The sequence below is a fragment of the Antechinus flavipes genome, chromosome 3, assembly GCF_016432865.1.
Source record: "Antechinus flavipes isolate AdamAnt ecotype Samford, QLD, Australia chromosome 3, AdamAnt_v2, whole genome shotgun sequence".
Lineage (NCBI taxonomy): Eukaryota > Metazoa > Chordata > Mammalia > Dasyuromorphia > Dasyuridae > Antechinus > Antechinus flavipes.
The window spans coordinates 535201370-535228999 of record NC_067400.1 but is presented as its reverse complement, the minus strand read 5'-3'; the positions used below and the strand labels follow the sequence as shown (position 1 = coordinate 535228999).

Sequence of the window (27630 nt, the reverse complement as noted above, 5' to 3'; positions counted from 1 at the left end):
TGTCACCTTCAGTTTCCTCAACTGTTACATGGGAATAATAACAGTACCTAGCTCACAGAGTTGTTGTGAGAATTAAATGAGATATTCATAAAGCTCTTAGCAAAGTGCCTGACATATAATAGCACTAGGTAAATGTTTATTCTCTTCCCTTAATCCAGGAAATATTGTTGTAACAACTCTACCTAAAGTAAGTAGTCATTGTTACAAATCCTGAACAGAATATCTGTAACTGAAATTTCTTTTACATGTTGTTTCCCCTAGTTTGAGCTCTTTGGGAAAAAGAACAATCTTAATTATTTTGTTTGGATCCCCAGTACTTAAAATAGTACAGTGGTACCTTGGCAGTTATCTGTTTTGAAATCTGTCAAATTCAATATTCAACACATTTTGACAAGAAAAAAAATGCTTAGCATTTAATGCTTGCTTAGTACTTGTGCACTTGGTTGTTGTCTTGGTTGAGCAGTAGGGCTGTAATATTACTGCCTTTACTTACTGCCCAGATTCCCACTTCCCCTGCTCCCATAATTACTATTGCTTTGGGCAGTGGGTAGCTTCCACTGGCCACTTTTTTATGGAAGGGGCATAGAGGGCCATCATGCTCAGGAGCAGCACAAGTGGAAGAAATAGAGATAGCAGTAGCAATGCCAGAAAACTCAGGACCCCTGACAGCCTCAAGCCCCAGACAGCATCCTAAATCCTGGGCTCAAGGAACCATAGGTTCCGTATTCAGTACCCTGTCACCCCCAAGAAAGTTTGGAAGAGGTGAAGTGGGAAGAGAGCATAAGGGTTGTGGTTCTTTTCAGAAAGTGAGTTGGTTCAAGAAGGGAAGAACTGAGCTGGGCTAGATTGGGCTCGCTTGTTTCTCCCAACTGGATACTCCACATGTCCCTTTGGAGAATAGAGTGGGAAGGGATAGTTAGGCTGCAAACTGGAGATGTATCCTTTGTGGAAAAAAATAATTCAATACTCATGATTTTTGCCACTCATCATGCCTTCTGGAAGCAATTAAAGACAAATACCAACATACCATTATATTTGACATATAGTAAGTGTTTAATACTTTTTCATTTTATTCATTCCTGGAAAAAGGACATGACACAGGTTCTAAGAGGGAATAAACTAATTAATGAAATAATTTTGAAGAATATATAGCGATCCCACCTGCTTGTCAGCATTTTTTTATTCAGGATTTAGTCCTGCATATCATCTTTGCAGAATTAGCAACAAGCTTCAGTCAGGATTGTAAACCACTCCCCTTCCTTCTAGGCTACAGTCACTAGAGATGAAAGTTAAGTGTTATCCAGGTTTCATGATAGTATTGAGCAACTAATTAGGGGACATATGTGATTTTCAGAACCTGTTCTAAAGTTGCTAAACTTTCTAATCAATCACTTAATAAAGTACAGATGATAGCCCACATTAGCACTGGTCAGACAAGAATAATTCTTTTTTGATATATCCAGTTTTACTGATTTGGATGAGTCTGAATACCTAAAAGATGACTAAATAAAAGAGAATTGAGCTAAATCTGTTCACTGATAGTTTCTGTCAGGAGGAGGAATGAGAACAGAAATTTCACCTGATGAATATGTGCCTGATGGGTAATTGTTATAAGGGGAAGATTAGTTATAATATGTGACAGAAAGAAGGAGTCCATGCTCTTGAACCTTTGGCACTGGTCACTTTAACCTTTCTGGATCAAATATGAGTACTACCTGTGTAGATATACCTGATACTACACCCTTTCCCTAACTTGTTTGACTCGTCAAATTTTCAGCTAAAAAATATACCTAATGCAGTGGATTATGAAGTCTGAATCCATAAAAATATTGACAAGCTAAAGTATTTACCTAATAAAAATTAAATAGGGATAAATGAGAAAGCTTATGCTTAAGTAAATAAAAATTATTTCACAAATATAAGATGGGTGAGGAATGGATACACAGTAGTAGTAGAAGGTGAGCTCCACATGAGTCTATAGTAGCAGGACATGTCAATGGAAAAAAAATTAATGTTGTCTGGGGCTGCATTAAGAGGAGCACAGCTTCAAGGAATTAGGGAAATATTAGTTCCATTGTACTCTGATTTTATCAGATTTCATCTGGAACATTGCATTCAGATTTTGGCACCACAGTTAAAAAGAACATTGATACATTACAGAGTGTCCAAAGGAGAGTAACCAAGATGATGATGAGTTTTGAAGTCATGATAAATGAGAATCTGTTGAAAAAAATGGGTATGTTTAGCTTTAAGCTATGATGGCTATCTTGAAATGTATAAGAAAGGATTGGATTTGGGCAAAAGGTAGAGTTATGAACAATGAGTAGAAAAGAGACCAACTTAAGTTTGATGTCCAGAAAAATTTCTTAATATGGCTGTCCAAAACAGGTTAAGTATTAAGAGTTGGTGAGCCTCCTCAAAGTTCTATGAATAGAAGTTGGATGATCTCTTGTCAGAGACATCAGAGCAGAAATTCCTTACATGTATTGATTGAACTACATGGTCTTTGAAGCCACTTCCAACTTTCAAATTCTGTGATTCTGGATTTTGGAAAAGCCATAATCAAAGTACTTAGCCTGAGTGGTCAATAGGGACAAAAAGCTAATGCCCATGGCATCTACTATGATATGTAGTGGACAATAATGTAAATATCCTGGAAGAGAGAGCCCCTACTGCTCAATAAACATCTTTTTTTTTGGGGGGGGGCAATTATAACAAAGGCAAACAAAAGGTCCAGTCCTATTGTTTCTGTGAGTTACAGCTACACAAATCTTTCTTAATATCTTGTTTGGCATTTTGTCCTAGATGATGTCCTGGAAAGAGTAATGCTTCTGGAGTCAGAAAAACCTCCATTTGATTCCAAGCTCTGCTACTTGCTCCTTGAGAAAACAGATTATTGAACATTTCAAACTATATATCTCAAGGGACATTTAAACTCAATAAGTCTAAAACTGAACTCTTCTTATCTTTCCATCCCTCTTCCAAACTTCCCTATTTCCATCAAAATTACCGTAATTCTTCCAGTGTAAAAAGTTCATAAATTTGTCATTATCCTGTACTTTTCACTCTCCCTCCATCTCACTTTCTAATTAGTTGCCAAATCCTTTAATTTCTCCCTTCACTTCTTTCACATCTGAGCCTTTCTCCCCACTTGCCCAGAAACCATCTTAGTTCAAGCATTATTGAACTATATTGTTACATCTATATTGTTACAATAGTCTCCTAATTCATCTCCTTGCCTCAAGTCCCTAATCCATTCAACACCCTGCTGTTAAAAAAAGATTCCATAAGCATAGATTTAATCATATAATTCCTTTTCTCAACCAACACAAGGAGCTCTGTACTAGTTCTGGAATAAAATATAAACTCCTTTATTTAGCTTTTAAAACCTTACACTACCTGGTCCAGCTTCACTAGACATTTCCCATCAGTGTTTTAGCACTGGCTATCCCACTTTATTGGAATGTGCTTCCTCTTTATTTTTGTCTTTTAAAGTCTCTATCTTCCTTTCAGATAGTCAGACACAATCTTCATGTAGCCTTTTCTTATTCCCCCAATTACTAGTGCCCTTCCCTCAAATTATCTAGTATTTAATTACTTTGTATATATGCTCACACATATACACACATGATCTATATATGTATAAACTTATTATCTATGAGACATATACTTATCTCCCCCATTAGTATATAGTCATTTTGAGTAAGGATTGTTTCATTCTTTTTATTTGAGTACCCAGCACATAGTAGACATTTAATATTTGTTGATTTGATTGTTAATCTTTTAAATTGAGTATGTTATATGAATATTCAAATCAACTACAGAGGACAATGAAGGAAGATGCTATTCACTTCCAGAGAAACAACTAATATATGGAACTGTGTTTTATATAGTTACACACACACACACACACACACACACACATCTGTGTCAAATGTTGTTATTCTCTAGTGCAGAATTAAAAGGGAAGAATAAAAATAGTTTAGAACTACCATTATGAACATTAAGTCCTCAATTAGAGGAATAAATCCCTAAGAAAGCTGGCATTCCTCTCAGCTAAAGAGAGGGTAGTACAGATTACAACTAAGACAAGATAAATTCTAACTTTGGAAAGAATGCTGTATTTGGATTAAGAGACTTGGGTTTGAATTTTAGCTCTGGCACTTATTGATAAGGCTCTGTGATCATTAGCACTTCACCTTTCAGGCTCAGTTTGCTCCACTATAAGACAGGAATATACCTTATGGAATTGTATTAAGGCACAAGATAAAATATATAAGATTGTATGATGTTTAAAATGTTATAGAAATGTTAGTTCTGATTGTAAAGAGTAAATATCGACACTATTAGAAGAAACATCCCCATGGATGAGATCATGGATCCAATGAAGTGTTATGTTGATGTCACCTAATCAGGGTCTCAATGCCACAGCATCCAGGATGCCAGCAGCATGCTGTAATGTATATGGAAAGCCAAATCACTACCTGCCCTTGAAAGCATTTAAAAGTCCAAAGGGAATGAATCAATCAGAAAGTGATGAAGACCTAGTCAACAAAGAAGAATTCAACATCTCTCTGCTCACCCACTTTGTCTGACACTAAGCTACAACAAAGAATACTGACCAATGTATTTAGGCCTTTTGCTGCATATTCTCCAAACTGAAATGAGAAAAGATTAAGACTTCATGAAAATGACAAATTCAGAGTAGGTAAATTTCACTCTTTAGAAGAGGGATTCTAGGTATCCAATAGTAAATTATATCATGCCTCCAGAGTTGCCTTATTGACTCACAGTTCCCTCAGCCATCGCTGTAACTCTTTCTCTATTACCTCCCTAGAGTAATGTGTTTGGCAAATGAAAAACATATAAGGAACATAATAACAATAACAATTATTTCAATTTATCATCATTGTGAATGAAGCACATTTTTGAAAGAGGAAGGGATAGCACTTATTCTTATAATAATAATGGCTAGTATTTATATAATGCTTTAAGATTCACAAATCATTTAACATATATTTACTAATTTGAGCCTTCCAAAGATGCTATGAGATAAGTGCTATTATTATTTCCATTTTGCAGATGAGGCTGAGAAAAAGACTTGCCCATGATTGCATATTGGGTAAATGTCTCAGGCGGGAATTCATACCCACACCTTCTGACTTCAAGTTCAGCCAGTGTTCTAAAAAGATTCATGGAGAGTTTTTGCAATTGTATAATGGTTTCTTCTGATGTGCCCTTTGAAACATATAGAATACTGGAGGATGAATGTTTGGATAAGTTAGAGGAACTAGATCTGAAAATTTTGAAAAGACTTGGAGGGGGTCTATTCAAACAAAACTCTATCTTTTGTGTACCTGGGAAAGGGACTCCTTTCATCTCAAATAATATATAATAGGATGACCTAGTAATAAAAATTTGTAGTTTCCAGGTACTACTAGAGCATTCTCAATGATTGTGGCTACACAAAGCATGTGAACTATGTTGAAGCTTTTGTCTATCTGCAGCTCTTTGAGGGGGCCCAGAGACAACACTAAAAAGCATAGGGAGTTTCTGGTTTTAGATAATGATCTCATCTAGGTCCATTTGCTACATAAGACTCTAATTCCCTATTCCTCTTCAGTACTGAAAACAAGAAAGCACATGCCAGATAAATTATCGAATGGTAGCAATTTGGGCATTCAATATAATACAGTAAAGAGAGTCTTGGACTTGGTATTGTGATATCTAAACTTCTTTTTTTTATTTTTTTAATTTTTAAATAACTTTTTATTGACAGAACCCATGCCAGGGTAATTTAAACTTCAAACACCACTCTAAAACTTATTGTGTAGCACTGAATAAGTCACTTAAACCTTCTCTTTTTGTACTATGGAAGTGATAATATTTACACTACCTAATTCTTGGTGATATTGTAAGGAAAGTGCTTTGTACCTCTCCTAGCTTCAGATTCCTGATTTCTGATGAAGTTTCAACAGATTCAAAGTTTGTGGATTCAGGTCTCACCAGGGCTGAATTTTTATTTCCCTTACTAAAGAAAATGTAAAATTTTCTAAGGGTAAGGACTATGTCATTTTTAATCTTTGTACTCTTAGTGCCTCATTGTGATAGATTTGTGATATTATTAGTAACTTACTTGACATATTAGAACTTATCCATTATCTCTCAAATTCTGTGCTTCTGGTCCATGGTTTTTCATGGATTCTCCAGAGCATATTATCCTTTACAAATGCTATGGTGGGAATAGGCTGCATAAAGGCTGATCTTTTTCTTCTTACTCTGTTACCTCTGTCTGCCTAGCTAGACATGGGTAGAAAATTACTGCTATTCATCCCAATAACCACCTTATGATTTGTCAGGGCAGTAAACTTGTCCAGGTATCCAATAATCTAGTATCATTAACAAGTTTTTATTAGGATAACAAGGGACTTGCCCCATAATCCCAGTTTTTATGAGCCTTTTCAGAGTGCTCAGATGATGTAATTCCATGTGCACTTTGGAGCATACAAAGACATTCTGTAACTAGTTCTGGTCTACTAATTCAAGGTGAAGAGAAGCTTCTTTGATTGACTATATAGTTTAAACTGGGTATGTAATCAAAAGGTATAGCTTGACCAGAACCTGTACCTTTTCTTGCTATGACTTTTTCCTTCCTGGTGCCATTCTGGTAAGAAAAGAGAGACAAAACTATAAGAGGTGATGGCTTTGGCACTCCCTATTTGTGAGATAGTTATGTGATCCATGGAAACATACCTTGGTTCTTTGTCTTGACATTGTGTTCTTTCATTTTAGATTTTGTCACTTTCAAAATTTCAGGAGGGTTCAAAACTATCAAATTGTCTGCAAATGTAGTCCATAACAAACTTTAGATGCCAGCCAGGTGAGCCTTAAGACCCTGAGAATCAAGAAACAACTATGGAACTTGACGTAGTGCTAGTTAAAACAGGTTTTTTATCCAGCAGTGATGCTGCATTTGGATGTGAACTTGATAAGATCTATGCTATGTAGAAACTTCATCAAATCTAAGCCCAATTTCTATAGAGACAGAGATGATATAGGAAGACTGTACCCCTAAGGGTCTGTACTTTTGTTCTTGCTTTATCTTTGAAGTAAGTATCCCTTTGTATCCCCTTGTAAAAGTTAATTGATATCATCTGGTTAAATGTAACTGAGAGCAAGTAGGGAGAACACATCAGAATGGGAACTAAAATCTATAACATTAGAAAAGAGATAGCTCAACCTTTAGGGATAGCTCTAGAATAGGGATTTTAGTCTTGCTAGGAGAAACTGAAATTAGAGTCTTTGCTGCATTAAGCACCAATCAAATCATAAGCAAGGAACTAGGTATATGAAAGTTAAAAAAAAAGTTCCTGCTATCAAGAATTTACACACATTGCATAGTACTACTATGTGGTAGTACATACTACTACTATGTAATGTAATAATGTAATGACTGACATACATACACACACATATATGTTTGTATGACATGGTAATTTTGGAGAAGGAGAGAACATGCAACTAGGAGCATTAAGAGAAGTTTTCCATCGAAATGGCACAAGAGCTGAGTTTGGGATTAAGCTAGACATCCTAAATGATGGAAAGTAGGCACCACATTCCAAGTATGGGAATAAATCTGTGTAAAGACAATAACAACAGGTAAAATGCCAAATTTAGAGAACATCAAGGAGACGAGGTCAGTGGGAATGTGAAATGCATGAATAAGCCTGGAGTCAAATTATGGAAAGCATTAAGTACCAGAGGTTTTTTCTTTTATTTTCAAAGCAGTGGAATATTCAAGCATATAAAGCATCCAACTACATTTTTCCATTTTTACAAAAGGAAACTATGAAACTATGAAGCTTCAAAGAATATATATAAAGAAAAACTTTGAGAGAGAAGAATTTTTCTAGTCTGCACCTAACTTCTCTTAGTACTCATTACACTAAACATTAGGGGAGATATTCCAGTATAAGGAGAGAAGTACATCAAAAGACTTCTTGATGCACAGTTAATGCCTTGGTCCCCTCTGGTTGTGTTATCATTTATGGAACATGATAATCACTCATGTGGGGAGTATAAACAGAATTCCCTCAGGTACTTCCTAAAGCCAGGAAACTGAGTTTCCTGCGTACTACCCTAGAGATACTTTATTCTTCTTTGTAAATTTAGCACATGGTATATGAAGCATGAAACATCTTTGAAAGAATGTAGCCACAGTATCAGATCTAAACTGTATCACCAGGTGATAACCATTAAAACTGACGCTGGCTAAGAAATAGAGTAATGATCAATTAAATAGATTAGATATTCAATACATAGTACTAAATACTCACAGTAATCTGGTGTTTGATAAAGGCAAAGATCTAAGCTTTTGGACAAAAAAATAAATCCCTATTTGACAGAAATTGCTGGGGAAAATGGAAAGTAGTTTGGCAGAAATTAGGTTACAGACAAACATCTCACACCAGATACAAAGATAAGGTCAAAATGGGAACATGATTTAAACATAAAGGGTGATAAAATGGACAAACTGGGGGAGCATGAAATATTTTACTTGTCAGATCTATAGATAAGGAAAGACTTTATGACAAGAGAGAGAGAACATTACAGAATACAAAATGAATAATTTTGATTGCTTTGAATTTTTAAAAGTTTTGCATAAATAAAACCAACAGTCAAAATCAAAAGCTAGAAACTGGGAGGAAATTAACAAGTAAATTTTCTGATGAAGGCCTCCTTCTCAAATATATAGATAACTGAGTTAAATTTATGGGAATACAAATCATTCCTCAACTGCTAAACATTCAAAGTTTATGAATAGGCAGTTTTTAGAAGAAAAAATTAAAGCTGTTTATAGCCATATGAAAAAAAATGCTCTGAATCACCATTAATTAGAGAAATGCACATTTAAAAGAACTCTGGGGTACTATCTTACATCTATCAGATTGCCTAATATGACAGGAAAGAAGAACAACAAATGTTGAAGGGATATGGAAAAATTGGGACACTAATGCATTGTTAATGGAGTTGTGTACTGATCCAACCATTCTAAAGAGCAATTTGGAACTATATCAAAAGGACTATAAAATATGACCCAGCAATTTAACTTCTAGATCTATAAGCCAAAGAGATATCAGAGGAAAAGGAAAGGATACTATATGTACAGAAATATTTTTAGCAGCTCTTTTAGTAGTGGCAGGAAATCGAGGGAATGTCCATCAACTGGGGAATAGCTGAATAAGTTGTGGCACATGATATTTTTTTTTTGGTAATTGCTTTTTCTTTTTCTTTTTTTTGTAATACTTTTTTTTTATTTTTCAAAATTCATGCAAAGAAAACTATCTTTCACCCTTGCCAAAATTTGTTTCATATTTTTCTCCCTCTCTCCCTCTTTCTCCCTCCCTCCTCCCCTAGACAGCAAGTAATCCAAAATAAGTTAAACATATGCAGTTCTTCTAAACATATTTGCATATTTATCATGCTGCAAAAGAAAAATAAAATCAAAAAGGGAAAAAGTGAGAGAGAAAAAAAGCAAGCAAGCAACAACAAAAATGAAAATACTATGTTGTGATCCACATTTAATCCCCATAGTCCTCCCTCTGATTCCAGATGGCTCTCTTCATCACAAGTCTATTGTAATTGCCCTGAATCACCTCATTGTTGAAAAGAACTACATTTATCATAGGTGATCATCACATAATCTTGTTGTTGCCATTTACAATGTTCTTTTGGTACTACTCACTTCTCTTAGCAACAAATATTCCATTACATTCATATACCATAACTTATTCATCCATTCCCCAACTGATGGGCATCCACTCAGTTTCAGTTCCTTGCCACTAAAAAAAAAAAAAAAGGCTACTATAAACATTTTGTAACACATGATTTCCATGGAATACTATTGTGCTATAAGAAATGAAGAGTGAGATGCTTTCAAAAAAAAAAAAAAAACCTGGGAAGATTTATGCGAACTGATGCAAAATGATGTAAAATAATGTGAGCAGAACCAAGAGGACAGTATATATGACAATCAACTGTGAATGACTTAACTATCTTAGAAATTCAATAATCCAATACAATTCTGAAGGACTTATAAACAATGCTATCCATCTCTAGAAATAGAAATGAATGCAGATCAACACTTACTTTTTTAAACTTTATTTTTCTTGGAGTTTTTTAGTTTGTTTTGCAATAGGGCTAATATGAAAAATATAATTTGCATGGCAGCACATGTATAATCTATCATAGCAAATTTCTTGCCTTCCCAATAATGGGGGAAGGGAAAAAGCCAAGAGAGAATTTGGATTTCAAAGCTTTTTGTTGTTGTTTTTATTTTTTGCTGACGCAATTGAGGCCCATGGTCACACAACTAGGAAGTATTAAGTATGTGAGATCAGATTTGAACTCAGGTCCTCCTGACTTCAGGGCTGGTGCTCTATGTACTCTGCCACCTAGCTGTCCCTGAACTCAAAGTTTAAAAACAAATGTTAATTGTTTTTTTCATGTAATTGAGCAAAATAACAATAATTTTTAAAGAAAAATGCAGTCAAGTGTTGGGCAAGGAGAGGTTTTTTCTTTCAAAAGAAGACTTAAGTAATCCTAAGTGAATAGTGTAGACATTCTCAATGAGAGTCAAATGGAAAGCAGATTGAAAAGCATATGAAAAATCTGCATCTATGAATCAGAATTCTAGCCCTTTGCCCCCTATTTCTTCAAATAGGAAGAGTTCTTTTTAAGTCCCCAACCACTTTACTAATGTTACTGAAAGCTATTTTACGGTGTTCTAATTACACAAATTACTTGCTAACTTTTAAGCAAGAAATTATCTCAAAATACCCTTGTGTCTATTGGCATTTCAAGGTAAGTGAATTCATTGGAATATTTCCCATTTTCCAGATGTAATACTTTCCAAAATAAATGTTGGATGAACTGTGCAATTTATGCTATGCGAACACTTTAATTCACACAGTAATATTTTGTAGTTTGTAGGAGCTTGGACTTTTTCCAGAAGTGAATATCCTTTATTACAGAGGCCCTTATGTTTCATACTAAGAAATAAAAAAAATCACACTTTTGGCTGCCCTTTTCAAAAAGAAATTTGGGCCAATGCATATGGAAACACACATGTGCATGCACTCAGATAGACAAACTCTCTAGCTCAGTAGGAGTTGCAAGTCCACAAACAGGCTGTCTCTCTTTTGTGATAAAAAAGAAGGAGTCCAGAACCTCAACAAACAAGGAAAAAGGTCACTAAGATAAAGTTAAGTAGGGGACAGGACAGAGCATAATACTTAGGGCTAAATGCCAATTATCCTGAACTGAGATGAGGAATGACAGATTATGATTAAAATATTCAAAATAGGGCCTGTGAGGAAAGGGGTATTCAGAAACTCTCATAACCTCCTGCCCCTCCTCATTCTTTGAGGAATTTATGGCCAGATCCAGCTGGGCCTGAGAGTTCTGGCATTGCTAAGAAATATACATTCTACAAAGTACCTCCAAAAAGGTCTAAGATTAGGAATTCATATATTATTTTTGAGCATATCTGTAGTAGGCCCAGAGTTCTGGTCCAAAATGAACCATCAGTCCTACTTTGAAGTGAATCTTTTCCCTAGGATTGCACTGGAGTCAAACCTTCTTCCCAGTCTCCTAGGAGCTATATCCTGGGATGGGCTTTGGAATCAAACCAACATTTAGTGGTTTTAGAGTTGGGGATTGTCTTCCCCACAACATAATGACCTGCTGTTTTTCCATGAGCATACAGATTAATGTTTTGTTATTCCTTATGGAAGTTAGTCTAAAGAGGACATTAACCTGGGTGTAGCGGCAGGAATGCAATGCAGAGGTTATCCGTGCTCCTGTATTACTAACTGACTCCTTAAGTTTGTCGAAACTTGAAGGTAATTTATGGGGCTCTGGTTCTAGCTGCTAGGAATTGTAATGGGAATTACAAAGAGATTTGCTTTTTACTAAATATCAAGAAGATATGGGGGAATTACAAGTAAAGAGGGGCAAAGTACTGGAAAAGAAAGAGCTTAGCTTGAAGGTCTCTTCAATGCACACCAGGTGCAGCTCTAAACCTACCTACCTAACAAAAGAGCTGAAATATGTTTGTTGATCTTAGGGGTGAGCATTTTTACAAGCTCTTTTTTACTCACTTTCAAAAAGAAAAACCCTAAGAACCAAATACTCAGCTTATGGCAACAACTAATCAGGGAAGTAGTAGACCACCAGTAGATGACAGTAGCAGCTTTGTAGGGAACAGCAAAAGGTAGCTTTGGAGGCAGAGAAGTAAGCAACAATAGTGGCAGAATGGAGCTGCAATGATGTACAATTTCTAAAAGATGGATCTGTGAGGTCTTCCAAAGGAGGGAGATTCAACTTTGAGAGTGAGCTATCCAAGCAATTTTCCATCTCCAATCACAAGCGAATCTATGTGAAACATATCCTTTTTCATATGGAATACTCTTCTCTTATTACTTACTTTCCTATTCTGTCTTAATTAAAAGTTTTGCTGTTTGGCATATATTGGTAGAGAATGCCCTGGATGGAGATATTCTTTGATCACTTAGTAAATTTGAATAAAAATAAGTGTTACTTTGTCCTAAATTATAAAAAATTTTCATTGGCATTTCAATATCTCATAGGATTTAAAGCTCAAAGAGACCTTAAAAGAGTTTTCCAATCTAACATATAGGTATAATAAGTTAGTAGCAGATCCAGAATAATACCCAGAGCTCTTGATTCCCAATTCAGTGCTTTTTCCATTACTTTATACTAACTAGATGTACAATGGGGCTCATATCTGTGTACTTTTGCTTTAGAGCTGCACTGAAGAACAAACATAATAATATATCACATTAAAATCCCATCCTGACTACCTTAATGATAAACTCTGAAAGAGTGATTTTGTAGGACTCCAAGCTATTCACATTTGAATAGGATAAAGTTGATAATCAAAAATAACTAGAAAGCTACAAAAGATCTTCACTGCAGTTTGCATTTATTAGTCCTGGAATCTATTATTTGGAAACCAAGTCAACCAGGATCATTGTCCTTGGAACTGAAAGATTTACAAAGAAAGACAAGATGTGCACCTGTTACTCACCTGTTATTCTGCTGTCACTTTTAGATTTCTTCTGAGTCTCCAGAAGATATACGTTTTGGCAAGCATGACCCAAAAAGATATGTGAGAAGATAGCTCCTTCAAACTTTTTGCAAAGGTGGCAGATTCATGGATGTGAAACATTCAACATATAGTTTGGTTTTTTTTAATGACTTGATGAATTTTACTAATTCTTTTCCTTCTCCTACCTAGTTTATATTTTTCTTTAAAAAAATTTATAATATGGGGTGACTTTCTGTGGAAGGAGAAGCAGAGAGGTTTAGGATAATAAAGCTGACACTACTTAACTCAAAAAGTTGTAAGGATATTTAATTCAAAGATAACAACTATTGGGATAAACTATCTGACTAGCCTAACAATTAACCACAATTAAACCACAATTTGTGGGAAAACTAGTAGGCAGCAGGGTAAAAATTAAAATTAGACCAGAACCTTATATCACATATGTCTCCAAATAGTTACATAGATATAAAAAGTCAGATCATAAATATACGAGAGGCCAAGAAGAAGCTGCCTTAAAGAAGATAAAGAAGTTAACAAAAGACAAAATAGACAATTGTGGTGATAAAATAATTTAAAGTTTTCGTACACACACACAAAAACTAAAATAAAAGGGAAATGGTTAAATGAGGAAAAAATCTTTGCAGCAAATTTCTCTGAAAAAGATGTCATTTCTGAGGAATATAAGGAGCTAATCAAATTTAAACAACAAAAGTCATTCCCAATTGAGAAATGTTCAAAGGATATGAATAGTAGAGCATATTTCAGAGTTATTTCACATTCAGTTCTAGACTATTGATAAAGTAAATATCACAATAAAGCAAGTCACAGGAATTTTTTCCCCAGTACATATAAAAGTTATATTTGTACTATACTATAGTCTAATAAGTGTGCAATAGTGCTCTGCCTTAAAAAAAAAAAAAGCAGAGTACATATTTTAATTAAAAATACTTTATTGCTAAAAGAAAAATCCTAACCATAATTTATGCCTTTAGCCAGTCACAATCATTTTGCTGGTGGAGGCTCTTGCTTGATAGTTTGATATTGATGTTGCCAACTATGTGCCTATAATGGTGGCAGTCTGCCTTGAACAGCTTAATACTTTCTTTATACTAATAACATTGATGATGCTACCAAATGGGGATCTCATGCTCTACCATGACTCTGTTACTGGAGGCTTTTGACCAGATTATTGTAAGCCTCAAAAGAGATGATGCCTGTAAAGTGATGTAAAAAATAATATCATTTATCTTATATTTTATCATTCTGGTTGTCTGTTTCAATTTGTCAGTGTCCTTTCTAAAGCTAATTTCCATAATGAAACAATATTTTTACATAAGTGTTCTTCAAACTTTTTTGATCACATACTCTGTAGGTTAAAAAAAAATGTTTAGCTCATATTCTAGATATATGTATATTTATTTATATGTTATATACATATATTATTAATCTAATATATAATACATATTATCAAACATGTAAAATAGAAATTTTTTAAAAGATGAGATGAATAATATTGATAAATAATTTCTTGATTTTATCAATAGAAAAATACATTTCCTGGAATAGCTGCCATTTTTTTGTCAGCATTTCTAATGATTTTTTTTTGTTTCCTGAAACAAACTTCTACATTGTTAAGAGTAGCTAGAATACTAGTTGCATTAAAGCAGACATAAGAAATGTATAAGATAAGCTTTACTCTTCCTGTGGATAGATTGTTTCTTTTTTGTCTTGCATCTCTAGAGTCTAGAACAATACCTAAAATAGCAGGTACTTAATAAATGTTAAGTGAAGTATTGATCCTAGAGTCACTTTAACAACAAATAGGAACATTTAGTCTGTGTGTGTGTGTGTGTGTGTGTGTGTGTGTGTGTGTGTATTTGATGAATCACAAATTACTGTGGTCTGTTTATTCTTGAGTCATGGAATCTGCCCTTACTGTTAGAGATTGCTTACAGTTCTTCAAAGAGCCAGCCCAAGAGATAGGCAGTCCCTCAGCCTCTATCTTTGTTGATTTGTTTTTTGGCTGCTTCAGATAAGGAACCTGGAACACGGAAGGAAATGGAATAAGCACAAGGTAAACGCCATGAAGTCAAAAAACTCCATTTGGCTTTTCTCTGATCCAGCAGCACTGAATGGAAGCAAGATTACACTGTTATTTTTGTCTTGCACCTATGACTGCAGGCTCAACATTGAAGATCTGATGTGAATAGTTTGGAATGCTGGAGCTGTCCTTTTGTAATGCCTGCCTGACTAGACAGACACAGGAAATGGACACCTCTAACTGAAAGGCTTAGATAAGATCCGGGACAAAGAATGATTGTTTAATGAACAGTTTTAAAACAAACAAACAAACAAAAAAGTGTTGTTGTTTTGTTTGTTCTGTAGAAGGGAGGAAAAAAAGACTCTAGAGTGTGCTGGGAACCAGATTTGTATAACAATTCCTATCTCTTGGAATGAAAATAAAATCATCAATATATGTGGCAGTTAGTCACCCACAAGTACAATTTAGCTGGTTCAAAAGAATGATAAAAGTATCTAGCTCCTCAAGATTACTCTTCATGCTCATGATACATAGCCATGAAACTCTAGGGGTGAGGGGATGAGGGGGAATGTTCATAGAAGACAGAAAAGGAATGGATACCCCCTGAAAAAGGATCTTTATGATGCTTGACTCTTCACAAACTGCTGCTCTTTATTCAAAGCCTATCATGTGCTCTGCTCTTTTCTTCTCTCCTCATCTGAGACTCAGGTTTCAAAGAAGGAAATAGAAAAGGCACAAAATTAAAAGATATTGTTATGTTACCAGCCAGTCAGGGTATGGCTGACACAATTCTTACTGCTGCTATCACTCCCAGAAGGGACTAACTATCTGGTCAAAGGTGGCTGACTGCTTGTGTTGCCTAAATTGAGAAATTTTGTAATTCTTAATCACAATAATATCTACCCAAGGGAGGTGGCAAAATATTCATTCCATTATTCAGCCATCCAGTAGCCAAAATATAGATGATACCTTGAAGAGAGAATGCACTGGTGATGTTTGCAATTCAATTATTAGGCAGAAAAAACATAAACAGGAAGCAACTAGAGAACAAGTGGAAGGGAAACTTGATATTTAATGAAGTCTATTTGAAATCACATTAAACCCTCACTTCCTACTTCATCAGTGTATTATAAAGATTAAATGAGATCAGTATAAACTTAATTGTGGAAAAATAAAAACTTACTGGAAAACAGAAAAGTTAAAAAAACAAACAATCCTTGCTCTCAAGGAGCTTACATTCTTATGGAGGAAACTTCATGTAAATAACTAGCTACATACAAAATATATGTAGAGCGGATAGAAAGGGATCCAAATTAGCAGTTGGAGGACCAGGAAAGGCCTCCTGTAAAAGATGGCCTTTGAGCTGAGTTTTAAAAGAAGCAAAGAAAATGAAGAAATATAAAGATGGAACATGGAATGTTCAGTCCAAAGAACAATTAGTAGATAATACTAAGGTTGTAATGTCGAAGAAACTGAGGCAAAATGGAGATTAGAGAGTATTTAATATTTTATTTGAAAGGGAGAGATTTACTGGGACCAAATGGATCCATGGTTTGGCCCAGGGCTGAAGGAGACTATCGTCTCCAAGAATTCAGCAAACAATGTGAGTTCTCAATGACCTATATACATGTGGCTCAGACACAAGGGGTGGATGGAGGTAGGGGCAGAGTCAGGGTACTGAGAGCAGGAACAGTACTCTGACAGGGTGCAGGGAAGGCACCAGAGAGAGAGATGACATAATGGGGGGAGGAGCCCCGGAGATGGGAAGAGGCATCTTGATAAGACGGTATTTGATATTCTGATAACTTGGGATGGGGAGAGGCATTCTGATATTCTAAAATATAAGATCTTTTATCCTTTTCAAATATTCTGATTAAGAGGTAGGGGTGGTTTTGCAGGATTGAGCAGAACAATTATAAACTGAGGCAGAACAATTAGGGAAACCGAGGCAGGACAATTTAGGGAAATTGAGTCAAGATAATTAGGGAAACTGAGTCAGGACAATAAAAGAGAACAGGGGCATAACATTCCACACTCTCTCTCTTCTGAATATTCAAATCATTGAATTACTTCCTCTAGAAGGTCTTAGCACCATAATTTTGACCAACCATATGTAAAACAAATAAACCAAAATAAAACTAGAAAAATGCAAGGACTTATGGCAAGGACAAGTCTCTCTCTGATTACCCCAGAGTTATTAGCATAAAAACAGCATTCCTCATTTAGGGAAGCACACAGGTCTCCCTGTTGCAGAAATAGTAGGTCCTCTGCGGTTGGGGAGCATCTCAGCCAGAGAATCCAGTTTGAGATGGACAGTTCACTGTGAATTAGGTCTGTGGTCATTTGTGCATTTAACTCAGTCTCTGCTTATATAGGGAGTAGCAGTGCTCAAGACACTCCTGCTGCCCATCTGAAGAGGGGCACCCCAAGTCTGTCAGGGACTCTAAAGGGGGGAAAAGTGGTGCCTGGAGTACCTCTACCTGTCCCCTTTCAATAGAACAGTAACTGCTACTAGGAAATAGATTTCTGAGCAGATTATGCAGTTAGACAAGGCAGGCAACCCCAAACTATTAAAAGCATGATACCAAACTGCAAGGTCCTTTGAGAATGCTGAAATACTAATTAAGGAACTGGGGTTTATAGGACTGGAAAAACAGATAAAAGAGACTGCCAGTCCCAGGACAGGTGTCTGATTTCTGGTTGTTTCTAAAAAATATTCTCAAAAACTGAGTCTGCAAGGGCAATTCCAGCAGAATGAGGGATTTCAAAGTTAAACCATAACCAGCAAATCATAGTCCAGTAAATTTTAAGCAAAGAGTAAAAACAAAAAGGACTGTTTAAAGGATTTGCAACTCAAATTGAAGTAATGAGATAGGGAGTGGGAAAGAAGTGCCTAAGAAAAATACATCAGTTTCCCCAATTTCCTAACCAGTTTCTTCCTCCCTTTTTTCTCACAGAAAAGTAATTATCAAATAACTATTCCACATATAAATCCCAAGAGTGAACCAAAATTCCTCTACATAACAGACTAGTACAGTAAGCCTTCCTAAAAATCCCTCAAACATACAGCAATAGTTATACAGTTTTAACAAATCCCAGTTTTAACCATTCTTAAACACTAATACAATTAAAATTTTAACAATAATTCAACCACTTTCCCACTCCCCTATATCAGTCCAAATTACATCAAGAACAGTGGTCTCTCAAAAACTGCTTCATGCTGAAGATGGGCCAAGATGCTCAGTCCAGGGAAGGGATGGATGTGGCCATGCTGCCTGCTACCCAAAGCTTCAGATGGGCTGATCCATGTCCCAGAAGCAAGTCAATACCTGTAAGTTGATTAAAATCTAGAACAAAAAATAACAAATAACAGGTTAGAACAGACTGATACAAAATGTATGTAGCAATGGAATTTATGACTTAAAAGGGTATGAATATTTTAATGATTTTCTTTGAACTATTTTGAATTGTGTGACAGAAAGGTTGTATCAATTTTTAGCTCCACCAGTAATGTATCAGTGTATCCATCTTTTCATAAGCCCTCCAACTGATTACTCTCATCTTTTATTGCCTTTGCCGATTTTTTGGGTATTAGATAAAACCAGAGAGCTATTATCATATACATTTCTTTCAATATTAGTGATCTGAACCATTTTCATTGGTTGGTAATAGTTTGAGTTTTTTCATTGGTTAATAATAGTTTGCAATTTTTTGAGAACTGTTTATTCATTTTTTAAGTCATTTATCCATTGAGGAGTGACTTTTAGTTTTACCTATTTTTGCTAATTTCCCACATATTTTGGATATCAGACCATTATCAGAGATATTTGATACAGAGATTTTTTTTCTTCAATTTAGCTTTTCCCTTCTTATCTTGGTATTAGTTTTGTTCATATAAACTTTTCAATTTCAGTCCACTTATTTGTTTCTATCAGATGACAAAGATAGCCAAGGACCTGCTCAGTTTACAGCAAATTATATCAGAGTATTAGAGGCCTCTGATAGCCTGAATTCCATAGCCCATGTCCAGCAATGCCCTTAGTCTGGGGGAATGCCTCTGAGAGAATATTCTGAAGGAAGCATCATTTGTTATTTCTTGGCATGATTTGATAAAGAATCACAAAGTATTTGAACTTGAAGGAACTTCAGGGATCATCTCTCTGGTTCCTTTGATGAGATTAGGGTTCTTGGTGGGCAGAGAGTTAAATGTTGAGGTTATGGCAGGTTCAAGGTTCAGGAAACTAAATGAAGATTGGCTCCCTTAAATCCCTTTAAGATTCAACACAAGGTAGGGAGTTGTGGGAACCCACTTTTGGCAGCGCAGAGGTCCTTTGTAAAGGAATTTATGAACCTGAAAAGCTAGACTGATTAAAAAGAAGTTTATTATTGGCATTAGAAAGTCAGACTTTGTTATGCATGAATGGAAAGATTGAATTTCTTAGTGGCAAGGTTTGACAGAGAAGTAAAGTTTCTAGCAGAGAAATCCCGATAGAGAGATATAAAGTCTTGTTAGGGAAATAAGTGGGGAAGATAAAGAGAAGGTAATGCTGAAAGAGAATATTATTTCAGTGGCCTGAGGTTTCCTTGGCATAGCATAGCATGGCATGGCATGGCATGGCATGTTAGGTCCTCTGCAAGGACTGAGCTTAAAATTGGCTCATTTTACAAGCCTTGGCTACAAGCAGGGGGTTGCTCTTGATGGGGGCTGGTCAGCGCAGCTTGAGCTGGAATTCAATAGGGCAGGAATTCTCCAGCTCAGGACTCAATTAGCCTCACCTAGATAATAGAATGAAGTTGTTTGTCCTGCTTCCCTTCCAGCAGGGTCTTCAGGGCTCAAGGATTCTCTTTGAAGGAATTTTAGAGAGTTTCAGGGTCCCCTCTTCATTCCCCCCTCACCCTCATTTTACAAGTAAGGAAATTAAGATCCTAAGGAGTTAAAAATGATTTGGCCAAGATCCCATGGCCAAAACATGACAATTCTACATCTTGAATTCAACTTCTGACTTCTAAGTCAATTATACCATGTTATCAATAATTCAATCGACAGGCATTTATAAAGTGCCAGACACTGTAGTAGTGAAAATACAAAGAAAGGCAAAAACGGTCTCTAAGAATTGCACATTAGAATGGGGAAGGCCAAATATAAACTCTGTAATAGATCAATCAACATTTATTAAATGTCTACTATATTGCAGACATTGTACTAAGTGCTGAGAATACTAAAAGATAGATCCTGCCCTCAAAAAGCTTATAATGTAATTCAGAGACTGCTTGCCTAAGTCCAATTTTTGGATACTGTGGATGACAAGTCACTAATAAAAATGAAGTCAAGAGATATGAGTGACTCAAGATTAGCCAATATTTCTTTTCTACCAATAAACAGTGCTGCATTCTTTATTCAAAGGACATGTACCCAAAAAAATCTTATTTGGAGGCTTTTCAACCTTCATTCATTTTAGTTCACCAGATATTGACTAAACCTCTTGTTCATAGATGCCATGTAGAAGATAAAGCTAAGATTCAGGAGATGTGATTTAAGAAAATTGATGGAAAGAAAGAACATTTTCACTTGAGAATTGTTCAGATAATATTATGGAAGAAATAGCACTGGAAAACAAGATATATACAGAATAACTCGGAGGTAATCTCAGAAGGAAGCCACTAGAACTAATGGAAATATTTCAGAAAATAGAATTTTAGCTAGGACTTGGAAAAAAACAGGGTACTGCACTACACAAAGGTAAGGAGGGAGAACATTGCAGGTATGGGAGGCTCCCAGGGAAAATTCCTGGAGTCTGGAGATGGACAAAGAACAAAGTACCTGAACTGTGTGACTCTGAGCAAGTCACTTAATCAAATTGCCTCAGCAAAAAAAAAAAAAAAAAAAAAATTAAATTAAATTAAATTAAATTAAATTAAAAAGAGCACACAGAGTGGAGGAATGGTACAAATATTGTTTTGCAAATTTTACAAATGGCAAATATTGCCATTGCAAATTTTATCATGATCCTTTAAATAGGAGGTCCTGAAGCAAATCCCTTTTGGCCTCTCTCTAGTTATAGCTGTGGTTGTTTAATATTATTCTTGGTACTTCACTGTCTTTATTCTTCTTTGTAGTATAACATCTCCTTTGAAATATAAAAATCTATTTTGAATTCTAATTTAGTTTTTTTCCCAGATCTTAGAATTTAGATTTGGAAGGAACTTTATGATATAAGCTAATCAAGCCACTTTAATTTTTTGGATAAAGAAACCGAAACCAAGAAGAATCTTTGCATCATTTGCCCAAGGTTAAAAGGAAAACGACAAGAATTCAGGTTTTGATTTCATATCAGTTTTTCTCTTCATTATGTCATACTGCCTTTCATCTTATTTTTATGCTTGCTACTCAAAACAGAAGTAGATTCTTTACTTTGAAATTCCCATTGGATGCCAGCCCAGGAGAGCCAGATGTTCTCCTGAGCTGGGCTAGATGTTAGTTACAACTGTGTTGCCAAGAGACAGATTTTTATCTCCAGAATTATGAGTTGCCCAGTGAATATTGCCCACAACACCAGAAAAGGGGCAATAACCAGTTAGCTTCATATAAGATAATTTGCCCTGTCTAAACAGTATCTTAAGGAATGTAGAGTTATATAATAGAACACTGCTTCTCAAAATGGTTTACTGAATCTTGGAGCCAATTTACTCTTGGAGATTTTCAATTATTCATACTTTTAATTTCCCCTTTTCCTTTCTTTTTGGCCAGCCATTTGTATATTTTATTATTCATTATCTCTTTAAAAAGAAGATGAGCAGAAAGGGGATAAAGGAGAATCTCAAGTTAGCCATGATGTATTGGAACAAACATATAATTTTAAATAAGAACACCTGGGTTCAAATCCCAACTCTGTCACTCTGGAGCTAAGGTCCTTGGATTAGATGATCTTAGAGCCCTTTTCAGCTCAGCCATATTATGCTTGGGCTTTTTAACAGGTTCTAGTCATGGATTTCAGCGCAAATTAGGTAGTTGTAGTACCAACTTAGACAAAAAACGTAGGGAAAAGATTTGGGGAAGACAGTGAAGTCAGAAAATTCCAAACTCTCCTGTTCTCCCCCACAAAGGAAAGAAAAATAGCACCTCAGGACAGATGTAGAGAGGTTAAAAAAAAAGACTTGGGACAGAACAGTGGTCATTCTGGAACAAGTGGAAAATCAAGAAAGATATCAGGACAGAGGTTTGGCCCCACTGAAACATAAAAACCTCTCAACCAGTTCTGCTTAAGCAGCAAGCAATGAGCGCTAGGCTAGCTGGATTGGTGGTTAGCCTCAGCCTCAGCCATAGTCATCTTCACCTTCTGGATAGCTGGGAAGTCTGGTGTCTGAACCTCTTCTTATAAGGGACACTAAGCCCAGTTGCTGCCCAGACAACAGTCTGGGTGTATAAGAAGGAATCAACATTGTCCCCCTGCTGTGGGCATTTACAGGAGAGATTCTTGGTTTCAGTTACAAGACAGAGTGGAGGATTGAAGGAAAATCTGAGGCCAGAGTTACATCCTCACACTAACAAACTGTAGTTTAAAAAAAAATGAGCAGGCAGAGAGAAAGAACTCAACCATAGAGAGTTACTATGGGAATAGAGATCAAGTTTCAGCTTCACAGGAGCATATTAAAGCCAAAAAAAGCCCCTTCTACTCCAAAGAGTAATGTCAAAAGGTTACCTGCCCAAAAAGAATTCAGAGAAAAACTTAAAAAAGACTTTAAAAATCAAATGATAAAGATTAAATGTTGGAATCTTTACAAATTGTTAAATCATTAGAGTTGATAGAGACATGGTTCCAGTATTATTGATCTGATCCTACAAGGAGATGTTATGGGCCAGAAGAAACAAGGTACTAAGTGGAACGGAGAAACAATGCTTGTGTTCACACCTTTACTCATTGGAGTTCACATGTTTGGGAGATTTCAGGGTTTCGTATGAGATATCTGAATTCACACCTTCCTTAATTCCTGCCTCCAGAAGGAGGAATCAACCTTTGGGAGATCATATATAAAGAGGCTCTTAGCTTCGGGTTAGTTAGTTACTTCAGGTTAGAGAGTTTTACTTCAGAACATTCCCAGGAGTTGGAGAGGAGCACTCTGGGACAGATACAGAGCACTCTGGGAGATTGAGAGCCAGAAGCCCTCTCTTAGAGGCAAGACAGATTCAACTTGATGCTGGCTCTGGAGGCTGAAGAAAGCAGAGGCAGAAGCAAAGGATAAAGCTGCAAGAGCTCTTAGAACCAAGGAGAGAGAGAGGCCTCTAAGAAAACTAACCGGGCTATATTGGAGACAATAAAAGATCAGAATTTTTAGCACCTGGCTGCATTTGGATGATTATTTACTTTTAACTGATACTAAGGCTGCCTCCAAAAACCTCTCTCAGAAACCTGCTCCCAGAGAGAATGATTATATTTTAAAGAAGAAAAACACCACAATTAAAGAATTTTTTTAAAAATAAAAACAATCCAAGAAAAACAAGATTATGAAAAGAAAGTCAAGTAACAAACAAGAGAGATACAGAAACTTAAGAAAGAAGATGACTCCTTGAAAATTAAAATTGGGCAAAGGGAAGCCAATGAAATTATAAGACTAGGACATAATAAAATAAAATAGAAAAAATGAAAAAAATAGAAGAGAATGTGAGACATCTCATAAGAAAAACAACTGATCTGGAGAACAGAGCAAGAAGAGAAAACATAAGAATAATAGAACTATTTGAAAGTTATAATAAAAAATATTGGTACAACAATTCGAGAAATAATTTGCAAAAATTGTCCTGACATGTTAGAATAAGAGAGAAAAGTAGAAATAGAAAAAAAAATTACCAGTCACTACCTGAAAGAGATCCTATGAGAAAAACCTACAGAAACATCATAACCAAATTGCAAAACCCTTAGGTCAAGAAGAAAATATTGTGAGAACAAGGGAAAAAAATTCAAATATGGCAGAGCCAGAATTAGAATCACACAAGACTTAGCAGCAGCTACATTAAGAGACTGCAGGTCTTGGAACACTATATATATATTGAAGAACAAAAGAACCAGGATTATGGCCAAAAATATCATATCCAACAAAATAAAGTATAATCCTGAATGGGGAAAAAATGGATATTTAGTGAATTACCAACATTTCAGGATTTTGTTGCAAAAGACCTAAATTTAACAGAAAATTTGACATACAAGATCCAAGAGAAATATAAGATAAACATCAAATACTAATTATAGGGGACTTAACAAGGACAGTTTGTGTTTTATATATGGAAATGTAAATTATATATCTAAAACTGTCATTAGTAATTGAGTAATTTGAAAGAAAGATTGGGGTAGACCTGAGTATGATGTGATTCTAAAAAGTAAAACCATTTAGAAAACACAAAGGAATTAGATGGAGGGTGGGTAGTTCTGGAACCCTACTCCCAGTGGGAATGGGCTAAAAAGGAAAATGAAATCTGTGTGTGTGTGTGTGTGTGTGTGTGTGTGTGTGTGTGTAAAAGTCTTTTAAATTCAGAAAGAAAAAAGAGGCTAAGAGAATAGGAAGGGGGAGAGGGAATCCTACTCACATCATGTCAGATTAAAGACCTGAACATTTACATTTAGAAGGAAATAAGTCTTCTAAATTATTAAAGAAATAAGAGAGTGAGGGAATAGGATAAGAGGAGTGGTAGATTAGAGTGTGTAGAATAATGGAAATCAAATGGGAGGGAGGAGAGGAGGGGAAGTGGGGGAGGAGAAAGGAAGGACCCTTGGATTGATGGTAAATTATGTAATAGGAGGACAAGGTAGAAATAAAGTAGAGGGGTCAGGGGGGATGGGAAATAAGAGATACACCTAAACATAAAATAAAGATCAGGAATAGAATTGATTATATAAAAACAAAAACACCAGGGGTAGTAATCATGATCTCAGAGTTAAAGCAAAAATAAATTTAATTGTAAAATAGCAAAACTACACTATATGTCAACCATATTAATCAATATTATCTCAAACTATTTAAAATAACTAGACAGTATAAAGTTGAAATATTTCTATGATATAAGAAAATGGTGTGTTTAGCAAAATATGATTCTGATTTGGACTTATGAAAGATGTTTTCAACCTTCAAAGAAACAGAAGACAGACATAATATAGTCAACATAGATATATATGAATGTTTATTGCATAATTATAGATATACATGTACATGTATATATATATGTGTGTGTGTATATATACATATATAAATATGATATATTTTCGCATAAAAATTGTAGCCTTCTTGAGGGTAAAAAAAATAAAACAAAAAGTGCACAGCAGAGAACAAAAGAAAATCTGCAAAGAAGCAAAAAAAAAAAAAAAGATGGTTAGAGCTGAACATAATGTATAGTATTTATTATATATGATTTCTGGAAATAGACATGTATTACTTTATACTTTGAATCCTCTCATGTTGTGCTGTCCACATGGCAATGTTTTTCATTATTTTTTTCTATCTTGCATTTTAAATTAACTAATTAATTAAAAATTAAAAATTTCAAAGCTAAAATTGATTTCTATTAAGTATCCATGGCACTTAATTATTCCTACTTTTGTCTTCCACTAAATAGATATTATGATTATTCCTCCTTTTTCCTTTATTTTTTTCTTATTATTTATTTGCTTTACTAAGTAAATGTTTCATGTTTAAAACTCAGTGATATGATCCCAGTGGTCTTCCCTCAGTTTGGAGAGCTCTGACCTCCTGCCCCTCCATTCTCGGGGTAGGGGTGGGGAAGAGGGCATGATTCTGTAGGAGGCCAGAAGGAGGAAGATAAGAAACAGTGTTGGGTCTACTCTTCCTCTTTTTTCTTGGGGGAGAAGGAGTGGTGTTTACACAGGAAGTGGAGAAAGAAAGAAGGAAGGTGGGAGGGAGCCGCCTAGCCAGTACCCCAACAGTCACCATAGCCTGTGCAGGAAAGCACTCCGGGAAATCCATCCCGACTTGTCTTTGCTTTGCTAACATCACAGAACGAGATGAAATAGCCACAGAAAAGTCATCTCTACATATACATTATAAAAGAAGAAGAAGAAGAAGCAGTAAGATGCCTTTCAGAGCATCAGAACATCCTTTCTCAAGATCACAGTCAAGGTCAAGAGAAAGAAAATGGAAATCAGATCATGGAGAAAGAAAACTCAGAAGCTGGAGCAGAAGCTAAGAGCATGCTATTGTGTGAAGAGAGTGAACTGAAGATGTTGCAGACTCAGATAGCCAAATTATAAGCCTACTTTATTAAAACAGGCAGGAAGACATGAATCCAAAGACAAGTCCTCCAAGAAACACAAATCTAAGGACTCTAATGACAAAGAACATCTGGAAATAGTGAGGACAGACACAAACACAAAGAAAGGATGTCATTAAGAGGCAGAAATCATTCAAGATCTAGATCTTATGAAAGGCAACCTCATAGTAGAAGCAGAGCATGGAAGTCAAGGTCTAAAAGCAGGGAAAGAAAGCACGGGTTAGACTGCGATCAAGTTCAAAGTGAAAACATAGACACAGGAGTAGAAGTAGACCAGAAGTAAAAGCCAGCAAAGAAAGATTTAGCTGAAATTTAAGTAGGACTCCTAATCCACCTCCTTTTAGAGGAAGAAACACAGCAATGGATGCACAAGAAGCATTAGCTAGAAGATTGGAAAGAGCAAAGAAATTGCAAGAACAGAAAGAAAAAAAATGGTTAAAAAACAGAAACAGCAAGAAAAAGTAGCAGCTGTAGCTACTGGTAGGTCTGTCCTCAATGTTGCTGCCCTTCTAACATTTGGATCACAACTTCTCAGTTAGCTAGGGCAGTTCAAATAGCCCACTAAAAGCCAAGGCATTATCAGAGACCAGAATAACAGTACCTAGTAATCTAGCAGCTGTGGATCCTATAAAATTTGCTGAACAGGAAAAGAAAAGAAAAATGCTTTGGCCAGGCGAAGAAGAAGAAGAAGAAGAAGAAGAAGAAGAAGAAGAAGAAGAAGAAGAAGAGAAGAAGAAGAAGAAGAAGAAGAAGAACAAGAACAAGAAGAAGAAGAAGAACAAGAAGAACAAGAACAAGAACAAGAACAAGAACAAGAACAAGAACAAGAACAACAAGAACAAGAACAAGAACAAGAACAAGAAGAAGAACAAGAACAAGAAGAACAAGAACAAGAAGAACAAGAAGAGGATAAGTCATAATCTGCTGAAATTTGGGAAACATTGAATTTTGGGAATAAAGACCAAAATGTCAAATTCAGAAAATTAATGGGCATTTAGAGTGAGGATGAAGTTTAGTTCACAAAGAAAGTTATAAAATATTGAAGGAAGAAGTATTTAGAAATCTGTATGCTCAGTATGAAATGGTAAGATCACAAACTCACACACAAAGAGAAATTTGGGCTTCACACTTTTGATACAGGAAATGGATGCAATTAAAACAACAACAACAACAACAACATGA

At 35.6% G+C, this 27630-nt stretch overlaps 1 pseudogene; it reads left to right on the top strand.

Annotated features, from left to right (window-relative positions):
- Positions 1–641: 641 nt before the first annotated feature.
- On the top strand, positions 642–27630 carry LOC127557374 (arginine/serine-rich coiled-coil protein 2-like; annotated as a pseudogene).